Genomic DNA, 22,114 nt, shown 5'->3' with positions numbered 1-22,114 from the left:
AAAAATCTTGGAGGAAGCCTAACCTTGCAGAAACATGGTGGCTGGTAGGAGAACTTCTGGCCTGGCAGAAACAATGTGGGGTCAAAAAGATGAAGTTCAGACGAGAGTACGTACAAAATGGCGGCAAGTAGATCTGGTCACAGACTTTTAAACTACAATTATTTTCATCGATGGTTCAAAATTAAACATATTTCTAAAAGGTTAGGAGAGCGTTTTAAAACAAAAACTCTTCTCCGTGTTAAAACTTTTGAATTTTCGTACTAAAACAATATTTATATTTTTGATATAATAAAAAGGGTGGCACATAACTCTGCAAGCCACTGGTTGATAATTTAGAACCCCATGTGCAAGCGGCAGGCCATCTCACACCCCCAGTGCATACAAATCAAATGGCGTAAACACACCTCTTTTTTGGGTGGGGCAATGTACTGGCGAAAAAAGGCCAGGCAGAATGTCTTCGTTTTCACAGTTCTCCCATTCTAATCTAAATAACGTTGATAATTTCGTACTGTAAACATCTGTTAGAATTAACCACTTCCAAGGAAATAGACCCCGGAGCAGTGAACACTGTGGCAACTAATGTGTCCACACCATTTGCTTTGTGGAAACTTCGAGTTATATTTAAATAAAGTTATTTCGTACAGAAATTCACCACTGGAATCAGTTCCTATTGTAAATAAATAAGAAAAAAAGGTTTTTCAGAAAAATGTTAAAAGACAGAATGCAGTTAATATGTACCTCGAACATAAAGTGTAGGTGCTTTGAATTTCTGGTTAACGGTGTCCAGCCCTAAAGCACCTGCCTAGGGGGCCCCAGAGCCACTAGAAACCTTGACGTCCTGTCCCAGACCCTGCAGCGCACACCCAGTGGTCTGTAAATGGTGCCTTTGTGAACCAACATAACTCGGGAATTGTAGCTTGCAGATCATCTTCAGGGCCCTGGCAAGGATAGAGACCGAAATGCCCTACGTCACGTCCTTTCGACGACCCATAGCCATAGGTGGATGTTAGCAGTGTCCACCCGGTGGCCCACACTCCATGGCGTACACAGGGCCACGCTGCGGTGGGGGTTCTGTGCTACCATGGCCTGGTAAACGCACCAATCTCCATTTACTAGAGCGTCTTAAGGAAATGTTTAGTACATGTTTGACTGAGTCTGCTCAACGAGGTACGAAGAAGGCAAACACGAGCGTAATAATGGACACTTTTACCCAGGTGGAGAGGGCTATAGTGTCTATCACTGATCTCTCACATTGGCAGTGTGAGAATTATATAACGGAGCCCTACCAAGAGTGAGCTAAGGTACTTAGCACCACGACCATTATTCCCCACTCTCAAAAAATGAAACAGTTTTGCAAATTCCACAGAAACATTATTTGAACTATCGATTTTTACAGAACTAAGAGACAAGCCGAGCGTCAACGTACATACAATTCCTTTCAATGCAACCCTATGGGGTCAGACAAGTTAATGCGCTGAGTTCCAATCTAACCTTCTAAGACAGGGCGCTAACCTAGAGCGCTACCCCAGGGCATGTGTCAGCGGACACTGGCTAACAATGCAGTGCTGTGGGGCATATGATAAGATGCTGCCATGTAACCCCATCCTCAGTGGCGGTGCGCTGTGCACCTGACCTACAGTATTATTGCATGGGGTGTATGATGATACGCAGATATACAACGCCCTTTGACGACAGTGCCATCAAGGGAGTGGTTGTAGCAATGCAAATGATGGTCAGGGGTTGAGATACCTTCCTCGGCACACAGTATGTGGACACTGGTGTTTATAGTCAGCGAGAGCAGAGCCTTCCATCACTTCAACGTTTACTGCAATACTAAGGACATGCCATCTCTACCTTCCAGCGCCTTTAGAACTACAAGCGCTTTCAGGGACACGAAGGGATAGATGTCCAATTTATCATGGGCCCGGGCGCTCCTTCTGGCCTCGTGTGGCCAACGAGATGACACATGACCAAATGCTGCACCGTTTTAAAAAAAATCAACAGAAAACTTCATTGGCGTTATAAAACAATATGTTACCTGTTATGAATTTATTATGTTAGAAACAGAATAAGCTGATTTAATTTTTCCTAGAGTGTCGACAGGCTGAAAAGCATAACAGCAATATAAAAGTTATTGGAAAATACACCCTAAGACTTGTTGCACTAACACCCAAATTCCTCTCTTTTTAGGAAAGCAAGATAAGGGGCTAGATGGAATTGGCGTCAAGAAAAACTTCCTAGTACCCTACCGTTTGAAGATCTGCAAGAGCTAGATATGAACTAATGCTGCAAATAATAGGCCTTGAAACAGCTCCTTACACTATAGCAGGCGTCTCCAACCTTTTCTGTATCAAGAGCTACTTATGTGCAATGAAAACCATCCCAAGCCACTGATATTATCAGTGCTGTAACAGTGACCACATCAGACAAGATTACATTAGAGCCCATGATATGCAAAATTACTAGCTAAGATCACCCCGGTGCATCGGGCAGGGTTTCCAGCAGTAATTTAAGCAAGCATTTGCAAAATGGGTCTCGCATTTGCTCGAGTTAGAGCTATTAACGTTGTAAACTCCTAATCAGACTTTTCTCGCCACATAAATTGAAAACTAAAAGTGAAACAGTTTCACACAAGCAAGCCGATTCACAGGGCCATGGCCGCCATACGCATCAGCGTGAAGAGAGACACAAAAGGAAAAAGAAGTTCACACGCAGTCAAACTTATTTGTAGAAGTGCATAACAGGGGCGATGGTGAAGGCAGTAACAAAACCTCCCCAAGGAGAGACAAACGTAAGCCATTTATTTACCCATGTCTTCAAAGGATTTCTGAAGGGCAAGCCCACAAACGAGTGGTAGTGATGGGCATGATGTGGGCATTGTTAAAAGCCCAGATACATACCAACATGTCAGAAAAGCAGCGCTTGTGCGCTCCTATGCTCGACCTAAAAATGATTTTGTCAATTTCAAATCCCTCCACATCGGTAATACCTTAAACAGTGTCCTTGGCACCAAAATTACAGTGTAATTATTACTGTTATTATTAGCCCAATAACATGTGACTTAAATATATTTTGGAAAGCGTCATTTTTCTCCAAATATCAGTTTATGAGATGAAAATACGCACATTTTAGCCTTGAACACACACTAAATTTTATTATGCATATATTAATTCAGTAAAGTAAAAAAAATCTAATTTAGTATACTGGACTACACACAGGCGAACTACTACAGGTAGTTGGAGAGCTACCAGTAGCTAACTAGCTATTTGTTGGAGAAGTCTGTGCTTTAGCCATGGTTGGATGTATATTACCTGAAAAACTTCAGTGCAGGGGAAGTTATGTTTGCAATCCAAGACTGCTGAAATTCTGCAGGTATGGTCACCAGAGCATCTACACCTTCACTCGTTCCACCTCTGACCTCACACAACATCAGAGACATCACCACTCACGTAATCAGGGAGGTTGTACAGGTAACACAGTACGCTGCCACTTTTGCAATACATGCAGGCTGTGCTCTGTGCATAGTACAAGAGTGTATGGTCAAACTGTGCCCGGCAGCCTTACATACCATCCTATTATGCACCACCATCAGCCTCTGCAGAACCTACGTATGCCATCTGACCACTGCTGTGATTAGAGTTTCGTCTGTGAAACTTTCTATGGAGTCCTGATAATATTTTGGATTATAAACATAACAGCCCTTCAACTGAAGTCTTTTCGGCAAATGTTCACCTTTTCAATTAGTATAGGTTACTATGTAACCTACATAGTAAACCATAACTTCCCCTTATAAAAGCGTACTCGGATAATTGTGTGACCTTTGTTGTGATGAACAATCAATGAGCCATCTTTGGGGTTTGTGTATGATGCAATAATGGCCCATTTGGGCTGTGTGCATTGCATCAGTATACAGTCCCCACTAGGCACAGGCATATGCGCAGATCCAAAATAGAGGCTGCTGAAAAAACGATCAACAGGCTTCAGACAATCAGATTACCAGTTTAGTTAGAAAGTTGCAAAACCGGTGATGCCAGACAGCTGACACAATTCTATTCTTTATTTTAGCATTTGAAGAGTGATGTCTAAAAACAGGACTGCCTGTATATACTCTAAGAAGGCAGGGCGGGTGTGAGGAATGTGCATTTCCATTGCTACCTTTGAAGAATGTACGCAGCTTGTCAGCGACCTCAAAACTAAGTCAGTCACTTTCCCCTAAATGTGGGCCGTACTCAAGACACTCAAAGTATGTCTTGTGAAGGAAATGAAAAGATAATTTAAACGTTTGAGAAAATGTTCCACCGGGCCTGGACCAAGCAATGCAAGTTGTTTAATGTAAATAGCAAAAAAGATTTTTAAACAAATACTTTCAAAAGGGTGCTCAATGTTTTTTGATGAACAGTTGAATACTTTTATACCAAATTCATTATTCCCTGACATTTGAGCTCTAGTGGGCCTAAAAAGACATTAAAAAAAATAATAAGTAGTAGAAAACTGACATCTGGTCATGTGCATGAACTTGCATTTCAAAGGTTTTGATTTTCCATGTCAAAAGGAACACAAACGATCAACTGCCATAAAAGTGTTTTCAGAGCACAATATTACTTTTGACTCTTAATAGTATTTGTAGGTACGTTTTAAAAGCAGAAAAAACTCGGACATCTGTAACAGAACAGTCATGAAGCGGTCTTCGTAAATGTTCCAAGTGAAATACTTCACACACTAAGGTCTGTTTTCTGTTACCCACACAACACCACTGTGTAGAATTGCTAATAACAGCAGTTATTAACATTCACAGTTCATATACAGCACACCATGACCTCAGTGGTTTCCAGTTGCTTTCATTTAAGATGTCACCAAACTCAGTGGTTCACAACTTACTCACCTCAGAATGATGAAAGGATGAGTTAGCCCTGCACCTAGAGACAGACTAGTAATATTGTGCACATTAGCCCCCATCCTTCAGCTTTCGACTTCGAAGTAACACACAAGGTAGGTGATTGAAAGGTTTGATTAAAGTGCGCAGGGCAAGCATGCCATAAACATTTGCAAGTTCACATATATTACTGTGGAATCGCGTTTACTTATGATAACAAACACCCTCTGTCGTAACTCTGCATATGGTGATGAATCCAGTGTAAACATTGTGCATGTTTCCAGTTAAAAATTGTTTTCTTCTTTTATTTTTTGCACGTCCATAGCAACGCATCAGGCGCACCCTGGATGTGCCCAGCAGATGCTCTCTGCTTTCATACTACAGGTTTTACAAACACCTTTTGTGTACTGTTGGAACCTCTTAATTTAAAAAGGTGTGCAGCCTTAAAGCTCATTGACTGGCTGCTTCAAAGAAGAAGGGGGTGAAATTGTTATGTTTCACGCAGAATTGCAAATGGTTTCAGCTATCAGAAACGTCCATAAATCTGCACTTTACCATAACAGTGAGGTCTGAAACAAGAAAATATCAATGCAAAAAAATGATCTCACAGGGTGCACCTATACCTATGAAACCATCTTCTAAGCGCTTGTTTGCACAGTCACTCAAACCCTGGCGCCAAATCTAGTTAATCAGTTACAGATGGTCTGTAAGGGAGCCATTTTTGGGAAGGGGCTGTAGTACACTTGGTGATCAAGGGGTAGCAAAAAAATGCACGTGAAATGTTACTGTTTAGAGAAAAATACATACCGAAGCTATTAGACACTAATAATGGATTTCAAATTAAAATTATAATCAACTGAACACTCCACTCGAGTAGATATTCAAAAACACTACAAATCAACAAGGATACGGCAAAACCATTTGTAACTACCCTACTGAAAAATCTACCATGGAAACCCTTCTGAAACCTCGCATTCTAAAAGAGGCCGGAGTCCGGTATCCCTTTTATGTGGCTAGGGAGGAAAGAGTGGTAACATAACAGATGTGTTCCAGAGTTTTCCCCTATAAGTATCCCCTTAGGGCACTGCCCCTTAATTTATGAGATGACAATGTTAATCAATTCGGCTTTTCACACATAGTAAAAATTAAAAAAAATTATCGATATACGTTTTTCCGGTGGGAAATGGAAAGGGAATGCCTCTAGATCCATTGCATTTTAGAATAGCTAAAGAATGAGGTGACAAAAATAAATTGAATTAAAATGTAAAATACTTCTATTAAGATTGCAAAACACAAAGCAGAGAAGAGGAGCAAATGTGGTTGAACTGATATACTTCTGCTCTTGTGGTTTGGGCTCGTCATAAGAAAATACACTTTTATGTTTTCAACCATTTTGGGTACAGAGCATCATAAGCTGAAAGCAAAGAGTGACTCGGACCCACTGGTCAGGTTAGTCAAATGCACTGATTTGTGCAATTCCATATTATGCTGAAGTAGCAGCGGTGATAGAGCGCTTTTCAATGAAATCAGACTAAGTTACACAATGAGTGAAATCACACTAAAGTGACCACATATTGAAAACGCCGAGCAAAAATGAGTGTGTATAAAATTGACATTCAATCACAACACCTCTCTCCTCCATTCGGGTGTCACCTAGGAGCCCAGCATGTGGAAGCAACCCCCGGGCTAGAGCACGTGCACGCTGCACATTCAGGGGTCGCGGAGCGCCGTGCCGCGCGTGCGGCGTAGGGGTCACGCCGCACAGCTGCCCCTGCACCGCTGCACGGCGCCTGGGCCCGCGCTGCTCGTCAGGTGAAGCCTGGCTCGAGAGCTCCGTCTCCAGGTGCCCTTGGGGTGGAGGCCGAGGCATCCCAGGCCCGACCTGCTGGTTTCTTGAAGGTTCCTGGCTGCAGTACTTTGCTTTTTAATCTGAGTGAATCGCACTGTTTTCTTAAAATTGAAATACTTTTCAAAGGACAAAAAGCACGTGCATCAGTTCACAAGTCGGAATGACAAAGAATGTTAAACCTTGGCTTAATAAACCGAAGACCGCCGAGTAATATATTCATTAGGCATGCAGTGGCAAACGTGCGGCAATGTGTGCCTTGACTCGTATTGAGCAAACCTACCTCCAAAGTAAAGGAATGATGCCCACAGATTTTTTTTTTTTAAACAGCTGGTAATAGTAAACAATGTAATATTTTTCCTTTTTGGAGTAACGTTTCTACTCCTCCTGGAAGTTGGTAACGTTTTAAGAAAGATATTAAGAGGTAAAGAAATAAGTATCCCATCTATAAACAACCAGTGCATAAAGCAACTTTTTTTAATAGACATCTCCGGACAGCGTCCTTCTACCACCGTGGAGCTGCGCACTGCACGTGGAACCTTCTGAAATTCATGAAAAAAATAAAAACGCAAAGCAGAATATTCTTACAATCTTTCAAATGGAGAACCCTGGCCAGCATTTTGAAAGAAGTTGAAAACATATTAATAAATTCCCAGCTCTCATATAGATGCCACAAAACATGAAAGCACTGCGAGGCTGGATTTCACATTCCCTTCTTTCAAAAAAAAATAATGTACTTCTCTGTAAACTAGCAACAAGTGAAAAATTAAATGTAAGGGCATTTCTTACAACTCGGAAGCGAAACATAAGCAAACGATATGGTCGTGTCTGTACAAACCAATGTACAAATCGTATGTCATCAGAATTGTTCGGGTTAGTTGAATATTTCCACCTGAAGTAGTTCTCTTCGCCATAACTGGATTTTATATCGCTTCATATAATGCCAGCCAGCGAACCCGTGGAGTATTCCTTCAGCATCGAAAGCGCGAGTGACCCGGTATCAAGTCAGTTCTATGCAACCCGTTCACCGCCGTGATAGCTGCTAGTCTTTAACAAGCCCTATGCCCTCTCAGGTAGGGCTATAAATACCCAGAATAGACACTCAAAATGTGCCTTTGTCCTACCTCCTTAGTATCTGGGAGCAAGTGATGCATTAGTTGAGGTGAGATCTGTAAATAGCCAAAGCATTCAGCACCCTTGGGCTGCCTGGGAACAGCCCTATAATGCCTGGTAGCTGGCTGAATATTGTCCCAGGGTAGGTCTGTAAATAACCAAAGCATCCATCCCAAGAGCAGTACCGGTTGACACACGAAGTGCCCAGAAGAAGCACGCTGTGTATTATCTCAGGGAAGGTCTGTTATTCCGAAATACGGCCGTATTTTAATTACAGTGCTTCTTTACTGCTTATATCCCCCTGCCATGGCTCGCGTGCACTTCAAGGATGCGGATGGTCAAGAGGACGTTCATATGTCGAATGGTGCGCATTATGGAAGCAGGAGGGGGGCCTTCGCAGCCTGGAGAAGGTAGGACGCTTGGTCGGCGCAGAGCCTCTCAGAGGCATAGATGTACACTGTGGATGTGTAGGTGCAGTGCCGCAACTGCGAAAACGAGGACAAGGGCAATCTGGGGGGGGGGGGGGGTGTCAGTGACAGAAGTAAAGGCTACCCCGCCCCTCCTCCCCTCATCAGAAACTGCGGGTGGTACAAGACACACTTGGTGTCAGAATAGGCCCCGCGTGCAAAACTGAGGCCGTAGTCACACGCTACCCTGAAGTTATGCACTTCTGCGCCGGCGAGATTGAGCGCAGGGGGCATGGATGAGTGAAAACTAAATCAGAGGATGGGTTTTGGTAAATTCTACAAGCAGGAGCATATGGCACTGATTGGTGCCAAGTGGGGTGCAAATAAGTGGCGGCCTCTCTGCAAGCGTTGCTGAGCTGTAAACCTCAGATAGGGCGAGGAAAGAATGGATCCAGCAGTTTCTCTTGAGGTGGTGCAAGAACGCTGGGATGTGCCTCGTTGAAGCCTGGTTATGCATTTGAACAGGTCGTCTGTTGCCTAGAGTGCATATGCACAGGGCCACAGGGGGGGGGGGGGTGTTTGGGAGCGTCAGGCTCCCCGGCCCCCGCCCTCTGTTGCAAAACCACAGCCGATTGGCTGTAATGGTGCCGTGGCCCCAGATGCACTGTTTGTGCTTCCGGGGTTGCACACCACAGATGACATCACGGGCGGCCATGGTCAGCGATCGCGTCTCTTGCTCCCGTTCGTCAACCGGACCAGGGGCCCCAGCGAACACAGGAAGAATTACTCACCTGACTACCCCAGTTCTTGGGCATCAGTCTCTATTGAATTAGTTTTCCTTCAGTTAAATGTGAATGCTCCGAATGTGCAATTGTGGTCTGAGTGCTAGCGACTTGTTTTTTCTCAGGTGACTTGCTTGGATTTGTAGTGGAATTGGACAAGTATAGTTTGTTTGTCGTATTTTAGGTGTAAAGGTGGGCGGGGTGAAATCATAACTGAGAATACAAATGGGTACCTTTTTTATTACAGAAACTGGGTGGCAAGCTAAATGAAATCTCCAAGGGGTGCTGGCTGGGAAGTGAGGATGACATACGGGGCGCAGGGGGTTTCGAGCAGTCGCTGGCATCTGGCCCTTAGGGCCAACCACCTGCGCATGTGCAGAAGGTCTGAAGTGAGCACTGGCCCTTGGGGGGTGGGGGATGGAGTCTGAGGGTGGCGGGGCGCCCGAGGTAGGTATTCTAGTGGGCAGGCGGGCCCCCTCCACAGCAATCCAGTTTGGAAAGGTATGAGAACACCCTGATAGAGATCCTACCCCTGGGATTCATAGCATAAGGAGGGGCAGGGTTTGGGGTACTAGAAAACAGTCATGATCTCATTCACAACCACCAACATTGGGTACGGAGGAACAAACTGTTTTTAAGTCAGTGTCAGGAATGTGGATGTATTAGTGTACTCTCTTAAAGCTAGGCATCCATTGAAAACTTTTGTAAATACTATGTGAATATGATTGTAGTTACTGCGTATAATTTTGATTATGATTAACAATGTCTTGTCAATAATAAAATACGGCCGGGGGTTTACGACCACTAATCCCAAATCAAAGTGTATCTGAATTTTAAATTAAGCTTTTGGAATGGGGGTGAGTGGTGTTTGGTGGTAAGAGGCCTCAGTGATACCCGGCCATATGTAAATAACCAAGGCCTCCACTACTTTAATAGATGCACAGTTATGCCGCTATTAGGTCCAGTAACACCCTCCCAAGCTTCTGTAACCAAGCATTTGTCATGCTCAAAGCTACACGATTACATTGTTATGAAGCTTGGGAGTTGGACATGGTTTATCTCAACCTAGGTGTGTAAATAAGCAAAACATTCACCCTTGAAAGCTGCACTTCCCTCACAATTAATGGGCTAAGGGGCTATATAGTCTCCGGCTACGCCTGTAAATAACAAAATACCTCGTGAAATAAAGGCTTGTACTCCTCTAGTGCCTGGGAATGAGTGTGTGGTATCTTCTGTAAAGCACTCACTGGAGGGGGTTGATAAAACCCATATCAAACCAAAATTGCAGCGTGCCATGCAGGGTCCGGGTCACTATGGAGCCCCTTCAGAGACGAGTCCCTCCATGGGTTGTGTAAAGGGCATCTGGGCCCAGCGGGCGAGTCCTTTTAAAGCATGGACAGTGGGGGACAGGGGACCGTCTCCTATGTGTCTAACACAGACTCATGAGCTACTGGTAGCTCTCCAGGTACCTGGTAGCAGTTATCCTGTGTGCAGCCCAACATACTAAATTTTAAGCTTTTGATTCCTTGAATATATGGAAACCAGATTAATGCTAACAGTTTTAGCTTAATGCTCTTGCATTGCAGCTATGGCTGTTACGTATAGCTATCTAAGGGCATTCCAAATTGGCAAACCTTATTTTTTACACTACTGTTGGTACCTCCCCCCCCCCTCTAATACATGGAGGTGACCATTGCTGTTAATCCTGTACAGGGTGGCCACTAAGGTAATCCTGTCTGAGGGGGTCCCTGCTCCAAAACTGATAGTAGTTCAGGGTGATTTTCATTGAAGAAAAGTAACTCTTACTACAGAAAAGGTTGGAGGCCCCAGGCTTAACATCTCTGAGAAGTCGGTCTGCACGGCTGAGCTTTTACCGAAGTGCAAAGTGAGGTCGGTGAGGATGCTGGTAGACCTAGCAGGTGTGCCCCAAACACCACCCCCCCCCCCCCCCAACGCCACCATTTTGCAGTGAGTGAGGGTGCTCAGGCGGAACTCATTTTATTTATGAAGTTACTTTGTGTTAAACATGGTGAAGTGCTGGCTGATGTGAGCACACAGTATGGCTGCAGTGTATCAAAAATCCAAATTAAAACAAGAGAAGCGCCAAGTGCCACACCAACACTCGCTCCCACAAGTTACATCAAACCCACAGCTGCTGTCCCTGGCGGAGTTAGGGGGTCCCCAGGCCTCGGGGATGTCCTCGGCGCAACACTTGACAGCTATGCCGCAGACTTGATATAGAGCGGATCGGGGCGATGGGGCGGAGCCGAGCACAGACCGCCGAGAGGTATATTAATAATACGTATAAAAAAGAAAAACGCAGGCCACCGCCACACGCATTAGTAGATGCTGCCCCCAGGGGCAGCCCTGTGCCGAGAGAGACCAGGCCGGGTCTGGAACACGGAAGGTACAGGCAGGGTAACTAAGAGCCTAAAAACACACCGAGACCGCGGCCGGCGAACGGCATGGGCCCACAACCCCGAAACACCGGCGGGGTAATCCCAGGGAGCCTGCCGCCGCGCAGGAGCCGAAGGGGAACCGCTGGAACACACGGCAGAGGCCCCGGAGCAGGCACGGGAGCCCTCGGAAGGGGCGCCAGGAGCAGCGGGGTTCAGAGCACAGGCAGGCCAGAGCCGAGGCCCGGTGAAGGGATCCACCCAGAGACTCAGAACGGCCCATCACCCAGAGCCAGCGCAGTGCTGGGGGCGGAACACGGGCTGCCCCGGCCGCGGCGGAAACCCAGAGCACAGGACCCCGAGGGGAGCCCGCGAGTGCGCCTCGAACCGGAGAGGCCTGCCTCTCTTTAGCTGGCTGCCAAGAGCTTTTCCTTACCCAGGGCTGTCCCGACTGCCCCTTCATGTATTATTTTTGTTCTCCCCATCCCCCTCTTAACAACACCCTGAGACACTCGTACTTGCCCACACCTGGCATCCTGCCCCAGGGCAGAGCAGGCCGGCCCTGCCAGGTCACATTTCTTCACAACAAACTTATTGAAAACATACAAACTTTGTTTTTTAGGTGTAACAACAAAGGCCTGATTGTTGTGAAGGACGAAGTGAACAGCGAAGAATGTCTCTCCCTCCCCCCACCCCAAACAAACCCTTCGGGGCCCTGGAGGGACGTCATCGACACAGGAGAGGCGCAGGCCTACAGCACAGGCGCATACCGGGCAGGTACTGTCAGGCTCCTGGCACACGTGATATAGCACAGTACTAGCGCCTTCCGCAAAGCCAAGAACGTGTGTGTGAGACAGTACCAGAGCGGTCGTACTGTCAGAACAGTACTGGCCCCGACAGCAGAGCCCCGGCGCTGTCAGAACAGTACTGACGTTTAAAACAGAGTCTTGGTGCCTTGTGAAAGTGCCCGTGCGAGGGGTGTTTTCTTGGTCCCGTGGGCCGTGAGGGCACACAAAAGTGACACGCACACACCCTCTTTCAAGCTGGCCCGAAATGCCAGCCCAGCACTGACGATTGCGAAGTAGAACAGCACTGGTAGTTTCCATCGAGGCCACAAAAGCGGTTAAAAGCAATTCAGCCATTTGGGGGTCAACCACCTCCACCACACCCTTTCGTTTTCAGTTTCCCATACGAGACTACAACTGAGGTGATAGACATTCCCGAAAAAAATAATAATAACCTGACAAAAAAAAGACACCCGTGCAACCCACACCTCTCAACAAAAGTGAGATGAAAGACCTAAAAATATGCAGTCACAAATGCGCTCCCCCCACCACACACACACACTACAAAAAGAGATAGCGCCTCCTCCGGCTGTCATCCTCCTCCCTTAAAAAAAAAGAACCCCCACCCCCAAATGCTGGCAAGTTCCCGCACACACTCTCATGGAGTCGGAAATGACAAAAGGCGCCGGCCCTTCGCTGGCTGTAATGGGAGAGTCAGATGTCGGGGCGAGCCGGGACTCCCGTCGCTCTCCGGGTACACGCTGACCCATCGTGGGCGAGAAAGTTTCAGCTCTCTGGGCACACGCGGCAGCGGAAGTCTGGGCACACCTGAAGTCAGGTGGATTGGATCGGGGCCTCGGATCTGAGGCTTTGGACCTCAGGCCACAGGGGAAATTGGCTCACCCTCAAGAGACCGGAGATTCAGGGCGAGCTTTCAGGTCTCGAAGCGTGCTAGAGTGTATACATAGAGCGCACGCGCAGTGAAGCAAATCGCAGGGTCCGCCCAGTCAAGAGGGGTTCACAACTCAGGTCCGCCGAGTCAAGAGGGGTTCACAACTCAGTTACACAAAGCTCTTGAACACATCCTGTGGCGCACGGGAATCTAGGGTGCTTTACAATGCTCACCTCGGAATCTGCCCCCACACACTTAGCCACGGCACCCCAAATAGCGCCAGAGCTCGCCCACACATCCGGACAGTTGCAGTGCAGGCTCCGAAGAAAGAACTAGTTAACAGTTTGGTACAAGGCTCCCCTGCTGAACTTTCTACTACCAGAGAAACATGAAACAAATCCAACATCGACTAAGAATGACTTCCAACGCTCCGTTAGCGACACTCGTGCTTCCGAATTCCAAAGAGAGAACGAACCCGCAGCGCACCGGTAACAAAGTTTCGGTGGATTCTGAAACAACTATATCCCTAAACACTGCGTTAGCCAGAAGGCTAGATGTGTGCGAGTGCCCAGCCTCAGCACATTAAAGAGCCTGTATCTTGGGGACAGATCGCATCACTTCCGAAGACACCGAGACACAAACCCGCCGCTTTTCAGTATTTCAAACGCCGAATGGTCATATTTCACTTGAAATAATTCGACCTAGGTAGAAAAATCAGTGGACTCGATCAGATTACAAGAAATTAAAATAAAACATACCACGTTATTCACTATTGAAGGTACCACGTTAACATAACTGGCTACGAGGAGACGCTCATTTATATAATACACACATATACCCCACTTCAAGAGTTACCATTCTAACTGGTGAAACGCGTCTGCAGCACATCTTGCGAAGAGCTATTTTCGGGGAGTCCCAGTGTCGGGTTCCATGCTAGCTCAGTAGTTTCCGGCACACTGGTTCCCGTCAGAGAGGGGTTCGAGAAACTTCCGGTCCCGGGAGTTAGTGGCAGAACACTTCTCACTGGCCTTCACCGAAAACACGGCTCCTTATTTTATGCAACTAATGAGTGTGGCCGGAGAGATACCGGACCTCAGAATACCACTAAGGTTACTATACTCGTTAGGCATAGCACCTGGAAAACGCAAGCCAGTTAGTAAGCGCTTAAGGCTAGGTTTTCGATGCATCCAACACATGCCACTAATGAGATTCCGTGGTATTGCAGAGCCAGACAATGAAATGCCTGATCACTACTTTAACCGCAGAGTGTGCTGGCGCTCAGTGGGTTAAACCACCTGCTCCATACATCTATGGGAACTTTGCAGGCCACACGTTTCAGTCCGACCCAATTTAACTGCAGCAGGTGCCGTGTCCCCGCGTGCTGATAGTGCCACTGAAATCTGCAAGTTGCACATTTGAGCCCACGTAAGGTAACTCGCCATATCAAAGCACTTAACACAAAACTCAGGCAGATCGAATCCCTGTAGAACAGCTCGGCACTTCCAACCATCTACTGCAGTTTGCCTAACAGGTCATGACTGGACCCCGTCCATTCATCCATTCATTGTGCCTGACAATAACACCTCAATAACAGAGCCAAGAAGCCATGCACATTCTAGGTGTGCGCTAAAGAAAATGTAACTATTATAAGAACAAACTTCACCTTACTGCACAGTATTCGATCAGACACAACAGGAAAATAATTTACTGCAAACTGACAACATTCCACAATAAATTAAAGTTCCATACATAACCTTTTTAACTTGAAAACAGCTAGGATCCTTAATGAGAGGGAGAAATGATTTGCTTAAGTGGGCTAAGGGCGACATTCCCAAAGACTGCGGGGGCGGGTTATGCTGATATCGGGGGGCAAGAGAGGCAAAAGGTCCGACAGTAATGTGTGGGTGTGAGGGAAGAAAGGAGCGGTCACCACAGAATGTCAGGCGAACTCGATGGGGCAGACACGAAAGGGTGCATGATACACGGGGCAGATAAGCAAAGGTCCCAGATGGAAGGGGCAGGTTCTCCATGGGTAGCCGGGGAAGGGATGGATAGGGCATAAGATGGAGGCAGGGGTCATAGTGGGGGTAAGTGGTTGGGATGGGGAGATACAGAGGGAGAAAGGCAGTGGGAGACGACGGGACCAGGGGAAATGCCAAGACTGGGAAAAGGTTTGGAGTGGGAACCAAAAGCAGGTTCGAGCAGACACAGGCGAGGGCACTAGATGGAAGCGACAAGTGTTACTTATCTAAAGTTTTAGAAAAAAAAAACATTTCTAAAACTAGCTGGGCTGGAAAAAAACAACCGTAGAAAGAAAAAAAAAAAATACAGCAATGCCTATTAAAGAAAGTATAGAGCGATTAACAGGCAAGAAAAATACAGAGATTACAAAAGGAGGAACACGGATCCAACCAGCGCGACTAATGCCAAGGAGAACACAACAGGCGGTTTCATTACTCTCGCAAACCCCGCTGAAAGCGCGCATCAGGACCTGCGCAAGTTTATCATCGCTGGAGAGAGCTCGCTTAGTGTTTACGATTTCTGAAATGTGTGGTTTGAAGTCGCGGGCCGCCAGAGATGGGCTGCAGCGAGAGTCCTGCCCCGGGGGAGGGCAGTGCTGATTCCTGCGGCTGCGGGGTACCCCCAGCGAGGGCTGCCCCCCAGACTCCAGCAGTGACCGAGCCGAGGCTTGGACTGTCGGACTACAGGACCCGCGGTCTGCAGATGAAAACCCGCGGGTCTCGGCCTGGCTTGGTACTGGGTGGCACGGAAATAGCACCCACATAGCGCCACACACCCCGCGGAGTTGTCTAGCTATGAGGAGGTTGCATGTGTGTTATGTTTGCAGTTTTTGGGGTAATCGCAGAGGGCGAGGAGAGCGCGAACGAGCAGGGCCGCGGGTTAGGAAAGAGCGCAGCAGTCTTGGGGCAGGGCAGTGCATCCCGGCTGGGCAGAAGCACGGCGATGGCGTGAAGCTGGGTAGGCGCTATCAGTATGAGACAGAGGTTGCCTGGGCATCAAGCGGGGTTAAAAAGAAGTCGGGCCGGTACAACGGGAGAGGAGAAGAAAAGATGCGTCCAGATGCAGCGGGAGAGGAATCTAGAGTTAGGAGGTGGAAGATGGAGGGCTCGAGGCGGAACCCAGGAGCCAATCAAGTCGTCGGAGACACAAAGAGGGCCACAGGACGAAGGGGTGGACTGGGCTTGTGTGATATGAAATGGAAAGACTTGGGAAAGGCTTCTGGCCGATTTTGGATGACTTGCTGTACGATGCCCTGAAGACATTGTTTTTCAAGAACCCATTAAAAAGTTTACAATCCACAGAGTAGAGAGAGAACTGTTTTGCACATAGCAGGGATCTGTCCAGAGAGATCTGTCTGCGCCACTAGTGTCTGGATTAAACAAAAAATGCAAATGAATCTCAACGCACAGATCTCTTTCTTGGACAGACCAGCGTGTGCCTAAGGCATCAGCGTGTTCCGAGAGGTTGTGTCTTATACATTAGGTTACTGCCGAATATATCGATGAAAGGGATCTCAGTCCATACACCTCACAGACCGGGGAACACCTCTAGAAGATACCGGAATATAGTATTCTATAGTGCTTTTTACAAAACGATGATGTGTCAACGTAAACACAGACCCTGTCCTCTCCAAAATATTGTGCATGATAAATATAGTGTTTGGCAAACGCAGTAACAGAAGACGCTTCCATGGACTGTTACACACCAAAAGCTCATATACCATAATATATAACGTTTTGTAACCCAGTGATAAGACTTTTCTAAGTATAATATTTCAGTATCCATCCAAGGATGTAGCGTGCGCCAGAAGCTCAGACGTTACTACATATAGTTTTCAACAAAGCGAGTACTCACATATTGTGTTCCACGGCGCAGTAACTAGCTGTGGGACAATCAACAGAGATGTGACCGAGGAGCAGGCCACGCGGCCCTCCAATAGGAGGCCCCATTTCACTCACCAGCACCGACCGAGAAGCCACTTCCAGGCACCAGGGCAGGCCTGCGGCGGGGTCGCAGAGCTGCTGTACGACATGACAAACTCAATGTGCACAACTCTTGGGAACTCTGGGGGAAGCACTCCTTGAGGGGGGCACTGGCCAGAGAGCAGCCCCTGGCAGAGGCTGCCCAGCCGCGATCACGGACCCACGATCCGGGCTCAGACACCCCCAGCCTCGCCGTGAACCGACCCAATACGTTCAGCGATCTTCGGTGCTTCATTCGGCTCCGAGGGCAGCACGCGCTCATTTACAAAGAACAGTAACTATTTAGACACATATAGCCCTCTCCTTTACAAGGAGCCAGGAGATTGGAAGAGGAAAGGTGAACTTTGACAAAAGGAACTTTTTGCAAACTGTGTAACAGAACGAAGACGGCGCTTTCCAGGGGAAGCCTGGCAGCACTCTGCACGCACTGAAATTCATATGTATTCGTTGTATTTTTCTTCATGCACACGACAATTTCAGAAAAAAAGACACGACGGCAGTCTGCGCAGAATGCGAAGATGTAGAACATCCATCTCAATGCACCAGAATGTATATAAAAAGTAAAAACTCACCAAGGTAGAGGGTCAGAACATGGCTCACCGATCCAGTACAAAGAATTTAAAAAATCCGCTTAATTCTGCGAGCGGGTGAACAAGGGCGTCGGGAATATAGCGGGGTGTCGCGCAGGGTCTAGTATGGACAGTCACCTGCCCTGCTCTGTATCACAACTTCCCACCCTCCGTCCACCCTGCCATGTGGTGTGGGAGGGGGTGGAGTGTCACTAGCTCCCATCGCGCCCCACCCGGCCAACCACATATTTGTTCAGACAGAAAAAAAAAGTTATTGCGTAGCCCTTGGTTGCAAGTTCTTGGAGTGTGAAGGTTTGTTGGCGAGTGGTTGATGTGAAGGGTTTGTGAGAGAGCGCTTCCTGCTAGGTGAGTAGTTGCTGGGTGATAAGGGCTTGTGGCCTTGGAGAGAGTGAAAGGTTTGTTGGTTCCTGTGAGTAAAGAGGTTGCTGGGTAGTAGCTCATGAAAAGTGAACATTGTGTTGATTCCTGTGAGCAAAGGTTTGTTATGGAGTACCTCACCAAGGTGGAAGATGTGTTGGTCCCTAGGAGGAAAGGGTTTGTTATGCAGTACTCCATGCAAAGTGGAAGATGTGTTCGTCCCTAGGAGGAAAGGGTTTGTTATGCAGTACCCCACGCAAAGTGGAAGATTTGTTGGTCCCTAGGAGGAAAGGGTTTGTTGGTGAGTAGTTCATGGAGAATGAAACGTTTGCTGGTTCTTGAGAGTAAAAAGTTTGTTGGTGAGAGTAACTCCATGGAGAATGAAACGTTTGTTGGTGAGTAGTTTCTGAAGAGTGAAATGTTTGCTGGCCCCTGGGAGTAAAAGGTTTGTTGGTGAGTAGATCATGGCGATTGAAAGGTTTGTTGGTTCCTGGGAGTAAAGAGTTTGTTAGTAAGTAGTTCATGGAGAATGAAAGATGTATTAGTCCCTGAGAGTATAGTGCTTGTTGGTGAGTAGCTCTGTTTGGGGTGGTAGGGGTTAGTTCCGGGGCGGGCAGAGGTTGGGGGCAAGAAGGGTCAGTCCCCGTACAAGGAGGGTGAGTTTTACAAGAGTTGCTGAAATGTTAAGCCCTTGTTGGGAAGTAGTTATTACGTGTGAAGGGTTACTCCTTAGAGCCCGACGGGCCCCCGCTCCCTTCTCGATGAGGCACAGCTCATCCTGTGTTTGTGGGAATTACTGCCGCTCTTTCCCTCTCACGTGCCAGCTTCTCCTTGTTTGGGGTGGTCTCTGGAAGGGACAGAGAGGGAATGAAGCCCACCTCCCTAATGTGTCGCAGGGGTGGACACAAATCGCAGGTTTCTCTTGGAGGACGTTTAAATTGCCTGTTGTTGAAGTCCCCCTCCAACTTTGCAAGCTCCTAAAGGGGGCATCTTCTGATAGACCGAGGTACAGTGTTTGATCTGATCCTGTCTGACAGGCATGGCCGGGCTCCGTCTCTGCTGAGCTCCAGATCCCCGTTATTAAGGTCACCGTGCCCCCCTTAGTGTCTGCGACCCCCTCTGCCCTGCACTCTGAGTTTAGGTAGCTGGGGGCGCCCATGGCAGAAGCACTTTCACCAGTCAAGCACTTTCCAAAACTCTATTCACAAGAGTTCACTCTGAGCCGAGCTCGCCCCTCCCCCACACAAACAAGGAGGAGGGGCTCTAGCTGTGTCTGCTGCCCCGGATTCCTGGCTGACCCCTCACGACCCTTGCTCCAGCTGACCTCTCCCCTCTCTCCGAGTGTCTCTGCCCTCCACCCTCATTGTTTCACTCCAAGCCATTCACTCTCCCCTAGTTCTTGAAAGGTTGTCTTTAGCTGCACCTCTTACACTCTGGTCACCCCAGCGCGCTTTCTCCGGGGGTCTCCCCCCTCCACGCTGAAACAACTGCCCGAGCACTTGTGGCGCACACTGCCCTCTCCGTTTCATTCTCTCTCTCTCTCTCATTATGCCCGAAGCTGCTGAGTTTTTCTTTCCTTTCTTCGGCTTAGATTTTGCCCTGTTACTTTATCTCTCTGTTTTCTACCCCCCCCCTCCCTTTTCCCTTTATAATCACTACCCCCACCCAGCACTGCCGTCTCTCCTGTCACTTTCTCCCCGTGCCCCTCTCCTCCGCTGCCCCCCGGCTGCCCTCCCTCACTGGCCCATCTCACCCCTCCCATGCTCTCTAATCCTCTCTGTGAAGTCGAAGCTCTCGCCTGTGCCTCTTTGTCTGAAGTTCTGCAAGTGAAAATGTGCCAAGAGTTGCCAGGGTGTCGGGTTGGAGGGCAGCTCGTGCACCCCCCTCCATTTTCCCAAAAAAGCACCCATGCCTCTCGTCCCTCGTTTCTTGTCCCCCCCCCAAACTCCCCCGCCCCCCAGCATCCAGTGCAACCTGCCGGAGACAGCCGTCCCACTTCAAACCGTAGACACAGAAAGAACTCCCCACTAAGCCCCCCCCCCCCCCCCCCCGAGCCCCAGATATGAGCAAAAGTGTTCGGTATCAATGAAAGTGAAAGTCGTCAAGAACACCCCCTCGGAATATAAACACAAACAATTAAACCCACTCCACACAAACACCTGTTCTGCGCGTCAGTCTCGCACGGAGAGACATTCTTCAGGGGGCCGGTTGGAACGGGGAGTGGGGGGCGTCATACGCGATGGGGCAGAGGGGTAACGCAATCAGGTCGGAGGGTAACAACAGAACAGTACGAGCACGAGCGAAGATAGTGCATTCACCAACCTGTTGGGGGTCTGCGGCTCCTCCGGCTCCTCAGCACTCTTCCCTGGGGGGCATGAGGGGCTCCAGGATCATGGGAGGGGGGGCAGAGGGGGCTCTGCTCAGATGGAAGCCCCAGCACGTTGCTTACTGCATGCTGCTCACACTTGAGTCTGTGCTGGTGTCCCGGGCTCCTGCAACCCCTCCTCCTCCGCGGGCCCCCCTCCTTTGTGCACCCTCCTCTCCGCTCTCCTCCCCTTCCTGCCCTCCTCCCTCTCTCCCTGCTGCTTCTCCGTCCCATCCAGAGCTGGGCAGACTGGCTTCTGATGGCTGGGGCCGTGAGATGTGAGTGACTGAGGAGGGAGAGGGCGGGAGGCGGGGGAGGGAGCGGGGAGGAGGGACACGGAGAGAAAGGAAGAAAGAGAGTTACTTCCAGGCTACCATAATTCATCTAAAGCAGGTGCAGCCGGTTTCCTGCTACTGAGAAAAGAGGCAACTTGCAACAAGTGCTGGACTGCCCAGAGCCAAATATGCACAGGAAGACGAACCTTCTGACGAGATATCGAACAGCGAGTGACCCTTTGAAGGGGGAGCGAGAGGGGCAGCAATATCAGTGTGCGGGAAGGACACAACACGTGCTAGACTGCCCCAAACAAAGCGAAAGATAAGTCGGATGGAGACAACCAGGGAAGAGAGATAATGAAGGGCGAGACCAACGTAATAAAAACAAAAGCGGCGGAGAGAGTGCTAATGAGAAAGGATGAGAGGGGAGGTAGGCCTGGTAAATAAAGACAGCGGAAGAAGTTCTTGAGAGACACCACCAGATCAGAGACAGGCCTAATACAAAGAGAAAACATCAGGGGAGACAGAACTTCAGGCACCAGAGAGCCTCAAAGGAGAGCGACAATAAGCTGAGAGACTAGCTTCTAACAAGCACCGGTCTGCCCGGGTGCAGGGCGAGGGGAAAGGGAGCAGAGAGGGACTTTGTCTTCTGAGAGGTACAACTAAACCATTCTTACCGTCAAAGGATAGAGAAACCATAGAAAGGCAACCTCATAGACGATTCCGAGGAAACATCTCCAGAGAGGGACCGATGAATGAAGCACACACAGTCCCAAACCACCTGTAGATACATATACCTGGTGGGGAGCACCCCGCGCTCCACCTCACGCTCCCCCCCCCCCCCAAGACGGACCCTTCCTTTACGAGCGGAGAGCACCCCGCGCTCCACCTCACGCTCCCCCCCCCCCCCCCCCCCAAGACGGACCCTTCCTTTACGAGCGGAGAGCACCCCGCGCTCCCCCCCCCCCCAAGACGGACCCTTCCTTTACGAGCGGACACGGATATACCCTGAGCAGGGGAACACGCAGAGTTCAGGCCTGGCGATTATACCTGCGCACACCACAGTCAGGTTCGACACATCTAGGCAAATCGGCGAGTTTATTACCCTTGTTTGGGGGGGAAAAAAAGAAAGAAAAAAAGAACACAGACACTGGACACTTATTTCTTTCTGTTCTAGGTGTGGACACTTATTTCTTTTTGTTCTACATGTTGAGGAAGACGCACTTGGTGGAACATGGCTCCCCGTCTCACAGCTGTGCCACTGTGGATCTGCGGCTTCCAAGGCACTGGCATTCATGAGTACTATGTTTAAGTACGGGAATGCAATCAGTGCTACACGAAGTTTGTTGAATCATATTGTACGTAACACTAACCCAATTGCAGGTTGAGACGAAATGCGTTATGCCTGCACACTAAGTTAGTACACCAT

At 48.4% G+C, this 22,114-nt stretch overlaps 1 protein-coding gene across 3 annotated transcripts in view; it reads right to left on the bottom strand.

Annotated features, from left to right (window-relative positions):
* Positions 1–20,691, bottom strand: part of FOXP4 (forkhead box P4) — a 288,966-nt gene extending 268,275 nt beyond the window's left edge. Inside the window, exon 1 of one of the 3 annotated variants that reach the window (XM_069238402.1) lies at positions 20,368–20,691. The gene's annotated coding sequence lies outside the window, so the exon portion shown is untranslated. Of the gene's footprint in view, positions 1–17,670; positions 17,834–20,367 lie in introns of those variants that run through there. The other 2 variants (XM_069238400.1, XM_069238401.1) reach the window with 2 other exon arrangements.
* Positions 20,692–22,114: the final 1,423 nt, after the last annotated feature.

Source organism: Pleurodeles waltl, chromosome 6 (genome assembly GCF_031143425.1).
Source record: "Pleurodeles waltl isolate 20211129_DDA chromosome 6, aPleWal1.hap1.20221129, whole genome shotgun sequence".
Taxonomy (NCBI): domain Eukaryota; kingdom Metazoa; phylum Chordata; class Amphibia; order Caudata; family Salamandridae; genus Pleurodeles; species Pleurodeles waltl.
This window is presented reverse-complemented; position numbering and strand designations above follow the sequence as displayed.